The 19,726-nt window shown below is 42.6% G+C and overlaps 1 long non-coding RNA gene across 1 annotated transcript in view; it reads right to left on the bottom strand.

Moving 5' to 3' along the window:
• The window catches only part of LOC138405252 (uncharacterized), a 64,798-nt gene that overhangs the window by 19,244 nt on the left and 25,828 nt on the right, over positions 1–19,726 (bottom strand). The window lies entirely within an intron of this gene.

The raw sequence follows: 19,726 nt of genomic DNA, 5'->3' as shown, positions 1-19,726 counted from the left end.
AGACCAGGTGCTTTCATGTATTTGAATTTCAAAAATGAAATGTTTGCTTCAAGCACGTATTCAAATGTGGGGCGAGTCGAGATGAAGGACCGGCTTCGGCACCAGCTGCCTGATGCCATTGAGCCAGTGATTACAGCACCGAGGGCGACGTGTCAGCGTGAAATATTCGGTCCTTGGTTCACATCTTTAGAGGCCAGCGGCTCCTGCACAACCACAGCTGGATCATGACTCTACTCAGTGATCGAGAGAGGGCTGCAGAAGAAGCAATCCCAGGCAAGAGCATCTGCAAGTCCATAAATAATGTGGAGTGTGAGGAGCCGAGGTGACGGCTCGCTGTATTTACTCTGCGCTCGTCTTGACAGCTCTGTGAATATGTGGTTGTTTTCCTTCTTCTTCTTCTTAAACTCCTGCCTGCAGAGGGACAATTAAAGAAGTCCACGCATGGTTCTACACTCAGTGAATGATTATGGAATATTGATCCTAACAGAGTTTCACTGTGGGGGTCTGCATTGATTGGTTTCTGGGGTTTTTTCCCTTTTCTTGCCTGCTGCTTGAAAAAAGTCTCCACCTGGTAGAAGAGATGATGAATGAAGAGTGTGATGAGGTGGCAGAGTAAGAAATGTGCACAGATAAAGTGCTGGAAACACTGCATGAGATGTTCAGGTGGTTCACTCATGTTTAAAGTTATGATTCATACTGGTATTGCTCTTTATGTGCTGTTATCTGGGTTTAAACGCACATGTAAACCAGCACATTTAAATCCACTACATTCTTAATCTGTGGCAGCAGTGGAGACACAAGCACAACAGATTCAGAGCGACAGGTCAAAGAGATCTGCATTGATGCCACAACTGCAACTGTGACGTCTGACCGTCTGCGTGGATGGTAAAAACACGAAATCCACATCTCATCTGTGTATCTACAGGCTCAGTACATTATAAACAACCTTCTATGTAAATGTGAGTGAATACACGTCACTATTCCTCCGTCTCACGACCGTGTCTGTGACCTTGTCTAAGTAGCAGCAACAACTATCAAACTAAATATTAAAGTCTCCCTGCAGCCGAACACACACTCCTGCTTGAGTTAGTTTCCCCGTTATGAAAATGTGACGGGACAATATGTCAACCACAGTCTAGAGAATTAATGGGAAACACGTCCCATATTTTTGCTTTGGCAGGTAGATGTTTGGTGTTTGGACAGAGGGGAGCTTTTTTTCCTTGTCTTAATGCTAAGCTAAGCTAACAGCTGCTGGACTCCAGCTTCCTGTACAAAGTGGTTTAGATCTTCACAACCAACTGTGTAAAAAAGTGAATAATTCCCAACAGTTAAGAAATACGAGAAGGTTTTTAACTATGATATTTTAAACTGCATGTCTGCAAATAAAGCACAGAGTTAAGAATTAATTCATGAAGTGACTTCTCTTCCAGTTCATTTTCTCTCTTTTCCTCCTAATCTCCCATTAGCATTTGCCAGCATCACCCAGAACTTGCTGAGCCTTGGACCGCTCCGCTCTGCATGAGCCCGGACAGACTGGGCTTTTCAAAATCAAATAAAATTATTGTTGGATTTCAGCTGCTCTGGAATTATAATAACCCAATCTCCAGTTATGAAGCTGCTGGTGGAGATGGCGGAGGTGGGTTAAAGAAAACTTTCAGCGTGACCTCAGGACGTGTCTCAGAACCCGTTCTCCAGGAGAGTCGTCCTGATTTGGTCATGGGGCCGGCCGCTCTATTGTCCTGTTTAATGATACGCTTCTCATTTAATCTGCACAATAGCACAAGAGTGTTGTGCTGATTACGGTTGACCCTAAAAGTAATTGGCAGGCTGCTTGCCAACGCAGGGAATTAATCTAATGTTTCGGAGCAATGATGAATCAAAAGCATTCAGAGGAGATAAATCACAAGAGGCCCAACAAACAAATGACAGTGACTGTAATTATCAAGAGGACTTTGTTTTGCAGCTTCACATAAGAACTCTGTGTGCTGACAGAAAGGCAATAAACCTCTCGGAGACTGAAGACGCAGTCTCAGCAGACTGCAGGAATATAATGCACGTCGCCGCCCGACATTACTTTTGTGCCTCTAACACAATCAACACAAACCCTCCAGAGGCAGCAGATTACAGACGTCCGCTCTGCTCAGAGGCGCGAATACGAGGTTGCCGGGTCAAGCGCTGAGCAGCCTGGGATGAGGTAGGTGATGTAAGTTCTTGTCATATCTGGAGAGTTTTAATAAAACTGCTCTTGATTAAGGCACTAAACATTGTGGAACGTCTTCGCTATGTCTCAACAACATCGATTTGTTTCTCAATCGAACAATGAAAATCATTTCATATTCAATTTCCGATCATGACTGAGGAATTATTGAAATATGTCAGCAGGCAAACGCCAAAGCAGCCGAGCCTGTTGCGTTTCCTCTGAGAGGCGCTTTCGCCCGTCGACGAACGAAGCACTGGAGGTTTTTTGCTCGTGGATCCTTCTAAAGAGTGTAAATATGTCCGTTCATGTGATCCTGGAGAGCAGGGCAGACTCACCACGACTGAGACGCTCACAAAACACCTCAAATTAAAGGACGGTTTGGCAAACGCTCGAGAGGGGGAGAGGGAGGGGAGGACGGGAGGGCAGTTAGGAAAATGCAAGAAGGAGGGAGGGAGGAGGGCGAGGACTCGAGCCAGAGCTTTCATGTCCTTCCAGGCCCCCCATCCCCCTCCCCGCACATAAGGGTTTACTTGGAGAAATCTGCCGACTGTGGCTCTTCAGAGAGTTCTGACTTGGCTGTGTCGGTGGGATTGTTTGCTCAAATGGGAGACATTTGGACTGGGATTATCACCGGCCCAGACCTCCATGTCTCAGCTCAGAGCTCCAGCCTGCCACAGATGCTGCTTCGTGCCAAACTCCTGCAACTCCGAATGGGTGCTGATGAGGATGGAAGAGGAGGAGCACGTAGTCGGCGTATGAGGATAATCGGTCAGCAGTGTTTCTCAGAACCAAAAACACAGGAGAACAAGTGTTAGGGATTCAATGGAGTGTTAATAAAGACAATGAATGAAAAACATGGTCCAAAATGCGCTTGCACTCCAATCCCCCCTGCTTGTACTTACAATTCCTCTGCCTCTGCTCGATCTGTGCGCTTACACCGAGGTGAAGCAGTAGAACTGACGCAGGGTGCGTTTTTAGCAAACGGTCAATTCGGTTCCTCACAATCAGCGCGAGGTGAAGCGAGAATGTTGTTGTTATTGTTGTTTTAATATTTCTGATGAAGAACTCTACTGTAGGGACTTGAATGTGCAATCTGCTGCAGATCAGTTATTGTTCTCTGACCCTGCCGGGTGAATAAATAAATCAAAGCATCAGTAAAGGTTCGGCCCGGGAGCCCCCTCTGAGTGCCCATTTCCACCCTTTCATTACCTTTCTTCTCCTCTGGGGTCTCCCCCACCGATTTCGATTCTCAGCCCCACACCATCCTTTATTTCTAACTGGAGGAAAAGAATGAATATTTGCAAAAGGAAGTGAAAAACATCAGTGTTTTCATTAGATAACTGGTGCCGTTAATCACAAGATTACAGTGTCAACATCTTCTTTTGCATTTGTGTCTCAACCATCTGCTGCATATTGTGAAGCACACTGCGTTCAGGAAAACAAGCAAGGGAAGGCACTGATTAGAGGAAATTTGTTTTTTTTTTTAAAAAGGCTCTCGTTAACTTAAAGCAGTAGCACAGAACTTAGCGTTTGTCTATTGAAACAAGAAAACCGGTGCAGCTGCTTATCCAGCGACCAAAAGAGCCAGATAAAAAAAGAAAGATTAGATCATTTTAATCGAATTCCCTTGAAAAGGATGAGATAATGTTGCATCATGTGTCTTAAAGAGCATGTAACTGGGTTTTCTGGGCCGAGCAAACAGCCACAACAAGACAAAACAATTCTGGGATGCTCATGGGAAGAGGGGGACAAACAGTGAGTCACTGACGATTTGCTCAGTGAGAATAAGAAATAAAACGTGTCTTTTCCGTGGCCTGTTCCATGCAGATCTCGCCCTCCTACTTCTTCTCATAATCTCCTCCTCATCTTCATCACCCTCCTTCTTCCTCCTCCAGTTCTGATAGGCCATTGTGAGTGTAATGGCCTCAGATGCACAAACACAGAGACTGAAGACACAGAGCAGCTCCACAGGCAGCGGCAGTGGCACTTGGTGAATTTCTTTTAGCTTCTTTAATGCCTGCACCACAGATCCACAAGAGGAGATGCAGCAAAGGGAGAATATCACGTCCGTTCGCCTCATTAAAAACAACAATCTCGATGAGGTGAGAGCGAACAAACAGACAGACAAAAGGGATAATAAGAAGCCCTGCAGCCCCTCACATATTCAAATGAGAGGGATACATGCAGATGTGCTCTTCATTATTTAAAAAACGCTCCGACCGTGCTCTCTGGATACGACCGACCATCGGGATAAAACAAGCAGATGGAAAAAAGAAAAATAATCAATTCCAGGAGTTTGAAGCAGCAAAACTCATTAGTCTCTGCAGGCAATTAGCATGCATGTTTCCTGCACTGCGTCATGTGCAATGTGAAGCAGAATACCCAGAATGCAGCTGCTGAAGGTGAATTAATCAGCGAATTAATCAGAGGATTTTCACTCATTTACACAAACGTTTCAGTGACTCAAAGAGGAATAAAAGAAAAGATATGAGATGAGTTTGAGTCCCTTGATGACGTTGCTCATCTGCCTTAGTGTTAGTTTATTGTCCTTCAGCAAAACAAAAATACTTTGATTTATACTTCAGTCCCTAAACTACAATTTAAAATTCACGATTGTCCTTGAGCCTCCGAGTTATTTTGTGTAATTCCACAGTGACTCAAAACACATTCATCATAAAGGTAAACACAGACGTGACTCTCACTCCGTCACTATAAAACAAGTGAAGAGCTCAGACGTGTAAAGACAAACACTGCAACTCTTCATCATTTGAATTCAATGAAATGCTGATTTCATCTTTTAAACTTTTCAGTCTTTCTTTCCTCTTTTAGTGGAATGGAAAAGTTCTGTGAGGTCGATGATGAAGGGAGTTCCTTTCCCCAAAGGGAAATACTGAAACTCCTGAAACACCTCGTCAGTCGTCCAATACCTCCGCATCACTGTGATGTCACATTAGCTAAAGCACGCCCAGCAGCTCCACCGCATCAACTGTATTAAAGTATTAAACACATATTCAAACCCACGTCATCTACCTCCGAGATTTCTTCCACAAAACCCAATTAAACAACTGAGAATGAATATTTGTATTCAAATAATCCACTGAAGACTGAGTTGATAGTTACAGTAAGAAATGAGCTCAGTGGAACCTAAAGTGTTTTATAGAAGCTGTTTGGTTGCACAAGAACCTTTTAGAATAATATTATCTAAAAAAAAAAATCCTTAATGCTCCCAAATCACTTTAAAATGGTTCGTTGAAACGCCACAAAATCCATTTTAAAGCTTTAATGGCTCCTGAATTTTCGAGCTAATTTCCTGCAAACTTTCTACTTAATTTCCCAAAAACTTATCTGGTATTTAGCTGTGAATTATTGGTAACACGGTTTGGCTCTAATTTTAAGGCAAATGGAGAAAGTGCTACGGATCAAGTGTTCACTCGTTGTGTTTGGGTTTTCAGGGGAAAAGAAGCATCACATTATGTTGTAAAGTGTCATTAGAATATGTTTTAAATTCTAGAGTAGACAGATTCATCGATGGAAACACTCAAATAATAATAAATATGATAAAATAGATTTTCCAGCAGGACAGCATGAAGCTTATATTAAAAAACCTGTCAATTACCAGGCAGACAATCATGTGACAATCACAGAGTCATAAATAATTGAATACTTGTCTGTCAATAAAGTATTTATCACTTATTTACAACATAGTGTTTCTTGGAAATATAATAAACATTTACTCGTTCTCGAAGTTCAGACACTTCAATGTGTGTTGTTAGTTTTGGCTGCAGGTTTTTACGACGTCTTTACGTTCACAAGCCTCATTTTGTCGTAGAAAACAAGGCCATGAAGTAAAATGCGTGTTTGACTTGTGCCTGTGTGAGGAGTGAAGTGCTGTGAGCACATTAGAAACAGGTCTTCAAATACTGGATGTTATAATAGAACTCCACTCAATATGTAAATTCTCTCCCGGGTTTTAAAGCTATCACAAGTACGCTCAGCCGCTGCTCTTTGCTTTCCTGGACACACTCTATTTTTGTATTAAATTAAATGTGTCTTTTAATAATATATTTTTTTCTTCTCAGAGCAGTTAACTGTATCCAGGCGGAGGAAATTGATGCGTTTTCTTTTCTTCCCATGGCACAGACAAACACTAATAGGGATTTAAGGAAATAAAAGTTGTCACATCATAAATTGATTATGTCTCTGTTGAATTTCACTTTAACCCAGTTTTCCGTCCTTGCTGAGGAGTTGCAGGGCCCGAGTACTGACAGCATGACGAAATCAAAACAGACTCACTCAAGTTTTACTCTGCACTGAGGAAGCAGCATGAACATTTGTCAAATGGATGTTTTATCAGGCGGCTCCTCTGAACTCCTGACAGTCCCCCCCCAACGCCCAAGAGGGGACGGGGGAGCCTCGCCGAAGGGTGCCATTAGACAGACGAGCGAAATGAACGGTCAGATTCAACGCTTCCTTTGTGTGTAATTACGGGAAATTATCCTTCACAGTTTTGGCAGAGCAGCGGGCTGATGAAAATTTGCCTCCGCTGTGGGCAGACCGACTGCAGAGGGGACAGTAAATAGCCTCTGGGCTGAAGGAGCCACTTCTCACACCACCTAATGTTTTAAATTGAGGCTTTTCCTAAGTTAAGGTGACATTAAAGTGACTTTGAATCACGGGGCACAAATATACTGTCGAACACGAGTGAGTCCTATGGAACTTGCACTTCTGCGACAGGATGGATTTAGATTTCTTTTGTCTTTTTATATTAGTTTTTATTAAATCATAAGAAAACAAGATCAGAACAAAAGAAATACCAACAATGTGTAAATGTTAACCAGCCTGTCACTTCAGGCCAGAGTCAAACTCACTTTTTAAATAATATGAAGTGATATGAATATTTAGGAAGTAAAGAAATCACAGGATCTGAGGGATGAGAACTACTGACAATCACATGTTGTTGTGGATACAGGGAGTAATGACAGATCTTTCTATATGTGCAGCGCTGTTTGTCCTTGGTGGAGGTCTGAGCTCCTCCTATAGCCGTCCTAGTTTTCTAATTGATTTGAACTCACCCGCATCGTCTTGCTACAACAAGTACAGTAGTTACTGGAGCACCACATGTAGATCAGTGGTGAAAATAGTCCCCTATAAACCCACTACTTCCTCAGGCTCTGACTCAAACCCACCTGTCTAATGAACACAACTGTATATTTGTGAGACGTTTAAAGAGCCTTCAGGCTAAAGGCTGCAACAGTCCAGGAAAGAGGAGGCACTACTAACATTTTTGGTCTTTTCACAGGATTAAAAACATCCCCCACTCTTTGAGACATTTCCGGGTCCTTGGCAGTTCTGAGGGCAGCGGAGCCGCAGAGCAATTACCCTCGACTGAAGCAAACAAAGGGAGCAATACCCTCCACATTCTGAATGAACTGCTCTAATTGTTATTGGTTTAGTGTTAACCCAGTGCGATGAGCAGCATCCTTCTCTTTAGCTGTGAAAATCCTCATAAACAATGTTCCCTCAGCGGGGGAAGACGTTCCTGTTTTCATTATTAGTCTGTGCGATGAATGACAGAGACAAAACACCAGGAGAATATTTTCATACTTCTCTCACTGGAAATCAAGCTAAAAATCCAGCACAACTCTTTGTCACATGTAACTCTGCGTCTTGCTTTCTTCATCGTCTGATAAACAGAGGTGTTTTTTTTTCTTCTTCATCGCTTTATTTATTTTTCTAATGAACACTCGGTTCTGCTGAATCCACCTCCATCGCTCCCACATTCCTCTTTCCTTTTGTCTTCCCAACAATGCGGCCTCTGGCAGCTTGATCACACCTTCAAGGTCTGCGCTGCCTCAGCTTAACATCAGTTTAGTTGAAAGGAACTCCAATTACTTTTTTTTTTTCTTCTTTTCAATCAAACAAAAGAACTGCAGTGTTTTTTGGGGACAAAAAGAAAAGGACAACATCTGCACCAGCTCGTGAGCTCCCATAGGTACCAAGGTGTAAGCGATTTGACATCTGTTTGACAAATTTCAATTTAGCTATATAGGAGTTATAATGAAAATATTGATGGAGCATTATCGCACCTCTCTGATTACTGTTGAGCACAGCTCTGTTTCCTCAGAGGATTCTCCAACAGATCTAAATCATCCTCCAGTACTTAGTATTTTTGACTTAAATGCTTTAAAAGAAAACAAAAGCATGAAAGTTACTTTAAAGTAGCATGAACGTAGTTCTCTGAGGCTGCACCGCGTTTACGACGACTTCAAATGGTGAATGAAAACGTTAGTTTGAGTGTCACGCATCAACTCAAAATAAAGTCAAGTCCCCGAAGAAATCAACATTAGCATCGAGTCAGTTTTTAATAAATTATGGACTGAGCATCTAGTGGTCAATAGAGGAACTGCACCTATTAGTAAATTGGTGAATGTATGTATTTTTATTCATCACATGTCTCAGCTGCACGGGGAGATTGTGCTCATGGAGACAGCACCTTCTCTTGTTCCACTTTACATTTCTCGTCACTTTCTTCCACTTATTGTAAAATAAACATCATCCTCCCCGGTTTCTCGTCTCCGCACAAATACTCTCAAAGTGCATTTTCTTATGATGCCTGGGAGAAAGATAACAGGCTGAAAACATCCGAGCCAATCAGTGTTACTCCGCTGCTTCCTGGATGTTTACGACAAGGTAGCCCTGAAAGCTGACAGAGCCAATCATCACTAAAAGGCCATACGTACCCCCAGAGCCTCCCCCGCTCCTCCCGTCCAGACACCTCATCATCTCACACCGACCCCCCCCCCCCCCCCACGCACCTCGCCTCACACGTCTGTGCGGACTGGATTCATCAGAGTCAGGATCAGCAAACTGAAGCTCCAGCACCCGAGGCGAATACTTAACTCCTCTAAATCACTCAAGACACTCGAACCTCCTCAGAACAGTCACTCCTGAGATCTGCTGACGAAGCTTCCATCATGTATCTGCTGTTTGAATTAAACCAAATCCAAAAAGAGCAAACGACCGTTTATTTATGAGTCGCAGATGGAAAATCACAAACATTATGGATTCATTTACCTGCGATGGTGCAGCAATAGACTTTTCTCTTCGGGCAAAAGCTATTTTAGAAATAAAGGGAGGTTTGACTTGCTATTATGGTTTAATACAAATGAATTCAACACATCCTCTTCTGAGTCACAGTTCCAGTCCCTGACTGTGTCGCTGAGAGTCAATCAGTCCAACTGTTACACAAACACACTCACTGCTGTTAGACTCATTTACACTGTGATTAACACAAGCAATATAAAGGTCCACAATCACCTGCACCACTTTATATTGTATTATACTTCTGCACTCGGCGTATGAGGAGAGAGAATCACAAAACAAAGTGGCGTCTTTCACAGGCTCTTGCTGATGTCAAATGGAACTCGTGAGCTTGTGGCTGGGACGTGGGATGATGGAAACACGGAGTGATTGAGGTTTAAGTGATTGAGACACGGGAACATTGCTGCTGGGCAGCTGCAACATGGACGCTAATGTTAACATTACAATCAGTGTCTAGAAGCCACAGAACTATTCATCAAGCTAGCAGATCTCAATTTGTCTCATAGGGTTTGAGAAGGTGCAACATGTTCTGTTCTTAACCCTCAACGAGAGAAAAGCGTTCAACAGGGAAGTCAGAGAGAGAGTCAGGTGTGAGGGATCCCTCCCTGGAGGTCAACAGGTCATTAAAGTCTGAATTTGGACTTTTCCCCACCAGATTCCATTGGATGTTTGAATTTGGAATAAAATGTGATGACCCTCATTAAAGATTCCGGTGTTCAGGACTTTCCACATTTTCCTTGTGTCCCTGTCTTTGTCTCCTTTAAGGACAAATACTTCAAATACTCTCATGGTTATTTGTGTGCATTAGAGAAATTTAGGTTTAAAAAAAAAAAAACGCCCAACAACCTTTACTTTCTACTGCACCGTTTAATTTCAGTGGGAGAACTTTTTTTTTATAGTTTCACAGAACAGAGGAAGAATCTGAAAGAGAAGGTTTTTATCTTGCTGTGTAAACGTCCAAAACAAATAGGTGTTTGTTATATTTCCTCATTTTCCACTTTCTGAGGAGACTTTGCGTTAAAAGCGAGAAAAGCGACCGGCACCAGAAACTGCTTCTTCTTTTGTGTGTTACACAGAAACATTGTTATTATGATGTCTGTACCATGAATTGCACAAGTCTGCCAGAGGCAGGTCACAGCTCTCCTTGTATTTGTGCGTTAAAAAGCTTCACGCTTTCCTCGGCTTATTACTATTCATTTTTTTTCCCTCCTCTACAACAGTGAGAAAAAGGTCCCTTTGCTTTTATGTCAGAATCTATCTAACTGATAGTAGGAAATGTCAGCCGAATCCAAGAGTAAAAAACAACCTGATTATTCCTTTCTGTGAAAGGTCACCTGTGACACAGTATCTCGCGAGTGTAAGATAAATTTGTACAACATTAAGTGTACCCAGCCGTGCCCAAGTCGGCCACTTGTGTGTGTCTCTGCACAAGACAAAATAAAACAGGCTGGGGACACTAAAGCCGGCCTCTCACACATTTTTCATTTGTTTATAGAATCTGATAAACGACTCATCTCGGGACTTTTGTTGGGCCTCCGTAGCGAGCGTGCACACGGCGGCCATCGCTGGTGTGCACGCTCGCACCGTGAAATCTGACGTCTCCATCAGGCTGATTGTGCGGCTGCAGTCATTTTGTTTTCTTCCACAGGTGACCGCCTTGTTCAGTCATACAAGCAACAGAAGATGTAAGTAGATTGCTTTTTATGGATTTCACTCTCAACAGTTGGGAGCGATGCTTTTCTTCGGCTGGCTGTCTGAGGCGCGCTGCACAAACACACGGAGACGATTCGCATTGTGCATCGCTCCTGAAAAGGTTTCTCCTCACACGGCAATTTCAAGTTGTGGACACTGTCGGGGGAAAATTGCAAAAGTGAGGTGAACGTCTTTTGATGATTTTCTGTATGTTATAGGTAAAATAAAGCACATTGTTGGAACTGTGTGAGTGCGGCGTGCACACTGGTGGTGTTTCATGTTGCTCCCTGCTGAGGAGGGCATGCACGTTTCCATTCTCTCTCACAGTGAATGCAGCACAGCACGAGTTTCCTCTCGTCTAATGATGCAAATTATTAAAATGATTTCCCTGCACAACCTGTTTCATGTGTTTCCTTCCAGAAATAATTGAGGAATCTTTTTATGTTTTCAATTAGCTGCTTTCTTTCCCCTTCTTCCTTCTCCCCGGTCGACATTCGTTCTAATTGCTGAAGATTCAGGCTTCGTTTGAAAATGTTGCAGGGCATCACAATAAGAGGCTCTTTATTTTTCCCTGTCAATCTTCGACAATAGAAAAGAGAAGTGAGAAGGAGTTTACAAATAATTACTGGAAGAAAAACAGGTTTTTTTATGCCTTTCTCAGGGAGTAATTACAGTGAATGCTTGCAGAGTACAATGGTAGAATATTTGATGTTTTCAGGACGTTTGCTGCACTCACACTACGTCTATTTAAATATTATTTCATATATATTATTTTCTTTTTCCTAAAAGTAAAGCCACTTGTGTCAGTTGTCAGGAGGTTGATACCGAACAATGTCCTGAGCTTGGTCCAATAACACTCTTTTAAAGGCATTCATTTAAAGATAAATAAGAATTGTTAAAATAATCCTACATATGGAACTCCACCGGGACTAAAATTCACCGATCCTCAGATGTAATATTAAAAACACTTCACATATGAATGGGACTATTTCACTGTATCTCCTCTCCAGTCCCATTTGGTGGAGATAAACTCACCCTGCTGACTCCTGCAGGGTCCTGATGGAGGTGAAAACTAGGCTAACCTTCCAGGCCGTTTCCCTCGGGAGAAAGTGGCAGATGCACAGAACCATAATTGCCCTCCCCCGTACAGATGCAACACACACACACACACACACACTCAACCAAAAGCTCTCCGGGGTTCTGTCTCAAGCCGAGCCAAAAACCCAAGCTGGGGTAATCCCAAGGGAGCTCAACTCTACCACCGGCTCTCCCCTCAAATCCTGTTGGGTCCGAAAATCCAAAGCGAAGCTGCTGCACCATTTGTGGGGGGGTGGGGGGGAGTGGAGGGTGAGGGGGTGAGGAGTGGGGAAGGGCGGGTAGTGTTGTCCCTGTGGAGACAGTGAGGACGGCAGGGGGAGCGACTCGGACACAGGGGTGTTTCATGACTTTTTTATCGTGACGAGGTTCCAGCTGAGACTGGCCAGCTGTGAGCGCACTCGATACCACACACACACACACACACACACACACACACACACACACACACAGCTGAGCTGCATCAGCCATGATTACAGCACGTAAGAGAAGTGGAAGCGAAATCAACTTGGAAATGTTTTTTCATCACTCGGCGGATCCTGTAAGCACAACAATCAGTTTCAAACTAATCTGACAACAACACACGGAGGTCAACTAATCAGGAGCGAGGTCTGAGAGGCTCCGCCATGAATCAAGACACGGCAGCGTCACGCCGGACACCTGGTGCGGAAAATCTGAGAATAAACCCAAGCACCAAAACATGCCAAACAACTGTAAAGATAACACACAGCTCGACAATTGTTCTATAGGAGAAATCAGTGAGAGGTGTAACAGCAGTCAGTGAAATACTGATGAGTTCTTCAAATGGAGTCCACGTGTCTTTTTATTTCTGTCTGTTCTGTCAGCTTGTCTGCTGATGTCCAGGGTTTGACAAAATAAAACGACGAGGCCTCGGTCTTTGGCTCAGACTGACCCACCGCAATGAATCACACCCAAAAATACCTGAAGCCCAGTTATGAGACAGAGAGAGAAGAGGAGGTTTGATTGGTCGTTTTTATTTCATCAGTTTTCTGATGCCGACATGACACATCCCAAGAAGGGAAGCCCAAACATGCTGATACCCCCCTGGTGGCAGGCTGCAGCATAGGTCATATACACCTCCACCCTCATCTTAGCAAATGGTGCAAAATAAGAAAAGTATTAATTTTATATTTATTTATTTTACTTAGTTAGTTAATGAAATTAGTTAATGAAATTAATGTTAATTAGTTAATGAAAACAGGGCAGAGAGAGTCACCCACTGAGCAGAGAGCCGATAGTTTGATCCCCATGTCCTCGGGCCAGATACTGAACCCACGAGTTGCCCCTGACGACTCAGCCGAGAGCATGTGTCGACTTGTACTGTAAAAATGTCCTGTTTGGTCGATGAGACACCTCCACTTCCCGGTCACCACTCTGCAGACTCTGTGTCTAGTCATCCATCGTTAAATCTGGTCATAGGGCCACCACCCAAAGGAGAGAAACAACAAGCCAGTTTAGTGGTTTTATGGCTGGTCAGCCCCCCAAAAAATCCACCCAGCTGTGTCGTCGGTCCACGGGGAAAGTTCCTGGTTCACCAGATGGCGGTCATATGGGGAGCGCAAACGGGGATGACATTTTCCGGGTTGGCATAAGTGCAAGTGTGTTTACTAAATTATGGAAAAGAAAGAAATAGTTCCCAGTCTCGACAGGAGAGCATTAAAAATCATCCACATGTCAACTTTGAGGATCCTCTCTAACAGATGATTTACGGTCATGAAATATTTACACCTAACATCCACATTTAATCTGTGAACTGATAACGTGGCCTTATAACATCTCATTTCCCTTTTCCCCTGCGTCAAGCAACCAAAGGTCAGCATCTGCTCTCGGCAGTTTGGAAAACACTGGGAGGCCGAGGATGACGGGGGGGAGGGTTGTCATTAAGAAATCAGAATCTGTCTCATTATATTTGCTCTAATTGGTGAATTAATGAATGTCTATAGGTGGTAATGATGCCTGCACGTACGGCTTCACTCAGCATGTATGTTCAGGTTTAAATCCGGTACTGTGGAGTCAGTTACACTGTGTTACAGGATGAATTCAGAGCAGCCAGCTCCAAGCACCAAACCCTGACATGTGTCACTTCAACTTTATCTCTTCCTGCTGTGCATCTAAAGTCATATTTCACCAAAACACATGCACAACATTCCCTCTGTGAGTTTTAATGGTGGAATAAGTAAGAAAACATCCACAGAAATCACTCAAACAAGTTCAGTTACTGCTCTCAAATCAGTTTCTACGCTCTCTGTATCCAGGCTCAGTATTAATGTGGTTGAACTGGCGCAGCCTGGTTACATAAGCACAGAGAACAAACGGAACAACTGACAATAAGTGAGGTTCAGTTAGAGCAGTTACAGAGAAGCTGATGTTTCAGGCTTCCGTTTAGTCAAAGTAACGTTTCTCCACAGACAATGACAGGTGATTGGCAGTGGGAGCTCGTCCAAAGCTTGGATGGAAATTAAATTCTGCTCATTGAAGTGTCAGTGCAAAAAATGAGTGTTGGAAAATCACTGGTTCAGTGATGAAAACAAAGTCGCGCACACAAAAGAAGAGGATAACTCCAGCCTCCGAGGTACATTTAAGTGAGACGAGTAAAATTCTGTAAAATTTAAGATTGAACCTTTATTGATCTCCCACAGGAGAAATGAAATTTAACAGAACAGCACAAAAACAAGTGGCAGCTCCCGGAGGAAACATGGCAGGAATAAAATAAAAATATATAAACAAAATAATCCAAAATATAATTAAAAAATAGGCTCATTTAATACAACTTGAATATTTTTGAACATATTAAATATGTGACAACACAGCTGTTAAAAGCTCCAGAGACCTGAAACAAAAATGTGACCAGGCTGTTAAACCTTTGCTGTGTTACCGTACAGCTAAATACCACAAATTACATGGTAAAAAATACCATAACACATATTTACAGTTAGTTACTGCCATTTGCATGGTACTGTGGGTAAAGTGCATGATGCAACACGTCACTTACACTAACTGTATGTTTTGAAAACAACGGTAACATGCTAGTTAAGATATTTTCAGTATTGAATGAGATCAACCAGAGAGTTTTCATTCTAAGTTCTTGTCACTGAACGTTTTCCATTTCTCCATGTGTTTGTGACACTTGATGAGTCCATGCTACACAGTTAAATTATTTATTAAGTGGATTTTTTTTTTTTGCATATTAATGAGCCTGGATGACAGGAGTGATTATTAGCTCCAAGGAGATTATGGTTTTTTAGTCGGCCTGTTTTTCAGAAGGATTACGCAAAAAGTACCCAACGGATTTCCACAGAACTTGTACGAGTATGGGAGGGATCCAGAAATATTTTTTTAATCATTTTAACACTAAATTTCTTTTGTAAATTTTCCCAATTCCATGAATCTTGATTTATAAAAAATCCAATATATTTAGGGGACTGATATTTATGAGTGTGTGTAATTCGGTGCAGATCTAGTTGATCTAGATCTGTAGTTGTGTTTTCTGCTGTGAATTACACTGAGTTTGTTTTGTAGGAAAATCTCTTCTTCTCCATCTTCCATCTGATCCAACATGCAACGTTTATTCTGATAAGATTTCAGATATTGGATTTGATTTGCATCCCCATGTGCACAGCATGTATGGATCACTCTGTGTGACATCTCGCATTTCACACATCTCATCACTGCGGAGGAGAGAGACGGTCCCCGCGGTGAGACGCCGCAGCTTCTGCCAGGGGTCCACGCTCTCACATCGTATGAATAAATACAAAACACAGTGAAGCGCGTACACACACGCATTCGCTCAGTCGTGCTGAAACACTCGGAGCACACTGACAGAATTTGGCTAAGGAAAGAAAGAAGGCGATCCAGCTTATTTGCTTGTTGACTGACAGCTTGTTGCACATCAGGTTCTGTGAAACAAAAGCTGCAGCATCGGGTCATGATCAAACCCCGGCAAACTTCAGCTTGTGTTGCTGCACGTCGAATCTTCTCTGATTCTCCTCAGAGTCGCCCAAAACCGTCACCTCGGGGACGGTGCAGAACTGCTCTCCTCAGCAGTGTCCACCGCTGTTTTCTCAGGGTCCAAGTGAGCAGCTCTCCTTCCAAATTATTCATCAAGTCAAGACCAGACAATCTGCTGCAGAAACAGGAGCTGAGAGAATGGTAACTAAGTGTCGGGGAAGAAATTGGTCGAGCCCATTCTCTTCTTCGCTTCTCTGCTGGTTCAAGATGCCGAAAAACACATCAATCTTGCATGTGCTGTTGACAGATTCCGGACACCTGCTCCATGAGATTTGGTTTGTCATTTGAATAATTCGTGCCGTTGCTGTTTCGCAGCCGGACCATATCAACAATTTACAGCAGACGTGTGGGCCCTCGCAGTGGTGCCTCGTTTGGTTCCTCAAACTATGACAAACTTTATGTGACAGTGGTGTTTGCAGCATAACACTGATCCAATACTGAAAAGTATGAGGCTCCCAAACCTGCTCTCACTTCACATCTCTAATTTTAAATTTCCCTTTAGATTTGGGTACAAATTTGATATTTAAGAGGTTTGTTTTTTTTTATATAGATAATGCAATTGCAAACTTTTTCTACCCTTGAGCACAGTTACACTCATTATCTCTGCACTGTACAGGGCATAGAAACATTTGCACAATGCTCAAACTAAAATGCATTGTATGAATATAAGTAGGAATATGAGACTAAATTTTAAAAAGAAATTCAGATTGGAGCCTCCGGTGGAAGACATCTGGCGAGTTAGCACCATGTTAGCGATAGCCGTGCTGTGTTGGTTGTTAACTGTTGGAGCCATCTCAGGTCACAAGGATGAATTATTGTTTACTGTTAAAGGGCTCAGATTTTATTCACGTGTTTCACGCTTGACACGAATTCCAATCAACTTTGCTGATACGGCAATAAAAGTATTTAATCTTAAACCTTTAAACCTTCAATCTTTGAATCTTTAAACCTGCATCTTAAATGAAAACAGTTTTCACATGAAGGGACTCATATGCACTTATATGGAAATGCAGGCAGATAGTGGGACTACATACATACACACACACACACACACCATTACTCCTCTCAGTCTTTACATAGAAAATAGATGTTGGCTGCTACATTAATGTTTAAAATCTTGTGTATGTAACTTTTACCTCTCAGTGTATTTTGTGTGTGTGTGTGTGTGTGTAGTTTTAGTCTGGGAGCAAAAAGCCGTCTGAGGCAGAGCAGAGCCTGGTTTGACAGGTCCAGTCCTGAGATGCCTCTTACAGTAACAAGCAGCTGAATCATGAATCAGACAGCCCGGACCAGCAGCCCCTGCACACGTCCATCACCGGGCAAAAAGGCAGTTTGCATGACTTCAGTCCAACAGGACGCTGTCAAACCGCCGGCAAGACACAAACCAGGCAACTGTACCGAGGAAGAGCTACAGCTGACAATTAGGACGCTGTCGCTCACTCGCCGTCATTTACATGTGAAACCAAGCAGTGGACCAGAAAGAGAGGAGAAGACTGAACCAGTCGTTTTCTTCTCTCCCTCCCTCTTTTTTTAGCTTCATGGTTTTCTCTCGTTATCTCACATTGATGCGTCACAGAGACTTCACCCACCTGTCACTTCTCACTGAGGATTCAGCCGTCAACCACTTCACACAAGGGGTGTCTGGCCGGTGCCCTATTCTCCCTCTATGTGACTTCCAGCAAACTGCTGCGGCTGTGCACAGGAGACTAAACACGAGAAAGAATACAGTGAAGAATCAGAAGGATATGCTGGGGTATGATTTAATAACAGTTTGCTTTTTGGGCTTCTGCATTAAATCAAACAAAAAGATTGAATTTGATTTGAATGAACAGCTCTGCAGATTCATGATCTTGTCAGTCTTGTGTCTTAATCGTCTGCTTTTGGACATGAATGAGATGGAAAGTGAAATGTCGCCTTACGGGAAATTCAGTGTTTTGACTGCTTTCGTCTAAATTACATTGCAGACGTCTGAGGATGTTGCATCACCACAGACTTAATATAATAATATTGAGTCTGACATATTCTGTTTTTATAGACAATAGCTGTGTCCCAATTTAGGGGCTGCTTCTTCCCACCATGAGGGGGCGATCATAATCTTTTCAGTTCCTTTTTTTGAAGCTGTGTTTCATCCATCTTTACGTACACCTGGCTCAGTCACACGTTTGAATCCCTCCTCTGCCTAAAATGAACGGAACCATCTTTCTGCTTTTCTGCTAACATGGAGGAGGAAGGGTTACGACCTATCCTGCAATAAATGGTTTAAAAAGTCGGTTTTCTTTATGTATATTCTATCTGGAATCTAGCTGTTGACTGTCCACTGGTCAAAATAACAATGTGAAGGTCAAGAATCAAGCTACAGTGAAGATGAGCAATCCATGAGACATCAACATGCTCTGCTATATTTCATGACTTCCTGATGCTTTCAGTTTCTGCTTCTATGACAAGTTGATATCATCATCCTTATTTTACCTTTTTTCCTTTTACCCTTCATGTCTTATTGCCTATCTGCCTCCCCATCTATCTATCTAGGTCTGACTTTTGTTTCATCTCTGTGTCTGTGTGGGTTTACCACGCTGCTCTAATTGTTTTCTCATCTCCCCGCACAGGCATGGCCTTATTATCCTGCTAGATCGATGTGATTTATAGGTTTCGGGAGCGAGACATGCAAACTTTCTCATCTCCTGGGGATAAACTGAAGAAATCAATCACACACACGCTCTCGCTCTGTGTGTGTGTGTGTGTGTGTGTGTGTGGGCCAATCCAGACCTGAAAACTATTTTCTCCAAAGACCATCAAGGGAGCAGTATCACTCTTCAAATCCTGATCCTGCACCTTTTCTTTTCTAGCAAATACTCAATATCTCAATACTTCATGTGCTATAAATACACAGAATCATGTTCTGCTGAATATTTTTTGTGTCTTTCACTACAATTACTTTTTTATGCCGTTGCACTTTTCAGTAATTTGCCGTGATGCAGATGGCCTCCTTGTTAACATAATCATGTTGGTCCTCCTGAGAAAAGCAGGAAATCATATAGCTGTGGAGATAATTCCCAAGATTTGATGGTAATTGCCTTCCTCTCACTTCTTTCAGATTTATGTTTTTAATGACAGTCGAGAAGCAACAGCAAGATGTAAAATGTAAGATTTCATGCATGACTCAGGCTCAGAGGAAATGATACTGTGGATATCAGCTTCAGATGGATGACGAGCACCTGTCAGACATGTGTGTGACGTCAAAACCACGCCTGCCTCAGTGAGACTTTCACAGGGTCGACACCACGCAGTGTTATTTCTTGAATGTTTGAGAGAAGAAGTGTTCATTCAGAAAGTTTAGATTTTCTGTTCTAATTGTCAGAACGCACACACAGCGAGGTCGATCCAGTCGAGTCACAGAACCACACACTTTGCATTTACACAAATTAACACACGCACTCCTTTTTTATGGCTTGTATATGGTTGTGTAATTGTTAAAATACAACTGTACTGACTGACTCACTGATACAGTGTCTATACACATACATAGACATTTTTACTCATTACTAATGTTGATGTGAATACTATTTTAACATTTAACGATTTAAATTACCTGCTGAGAACAACACAAAT

The sequence above is a fragment of the Paralichthys olivaceus genome, chromosome 17 (genome assembly GCF_024713975.1).
Source record: "Paralichthys olivaceus isolate ysfri-2021 chromosome 17, ASM2471397v2, whole genome shotgun sequence".
Lineage (NCBI taxonomy): Eukaryota > Metazoa > Chordata > Actinopteri > Pleuronectiformes > Paralichthyidae > Paralichthys > Paralichthys olivaceus.
This window is presented reverse-complemented; position numbering and strand designations above follow the sequence as displayed.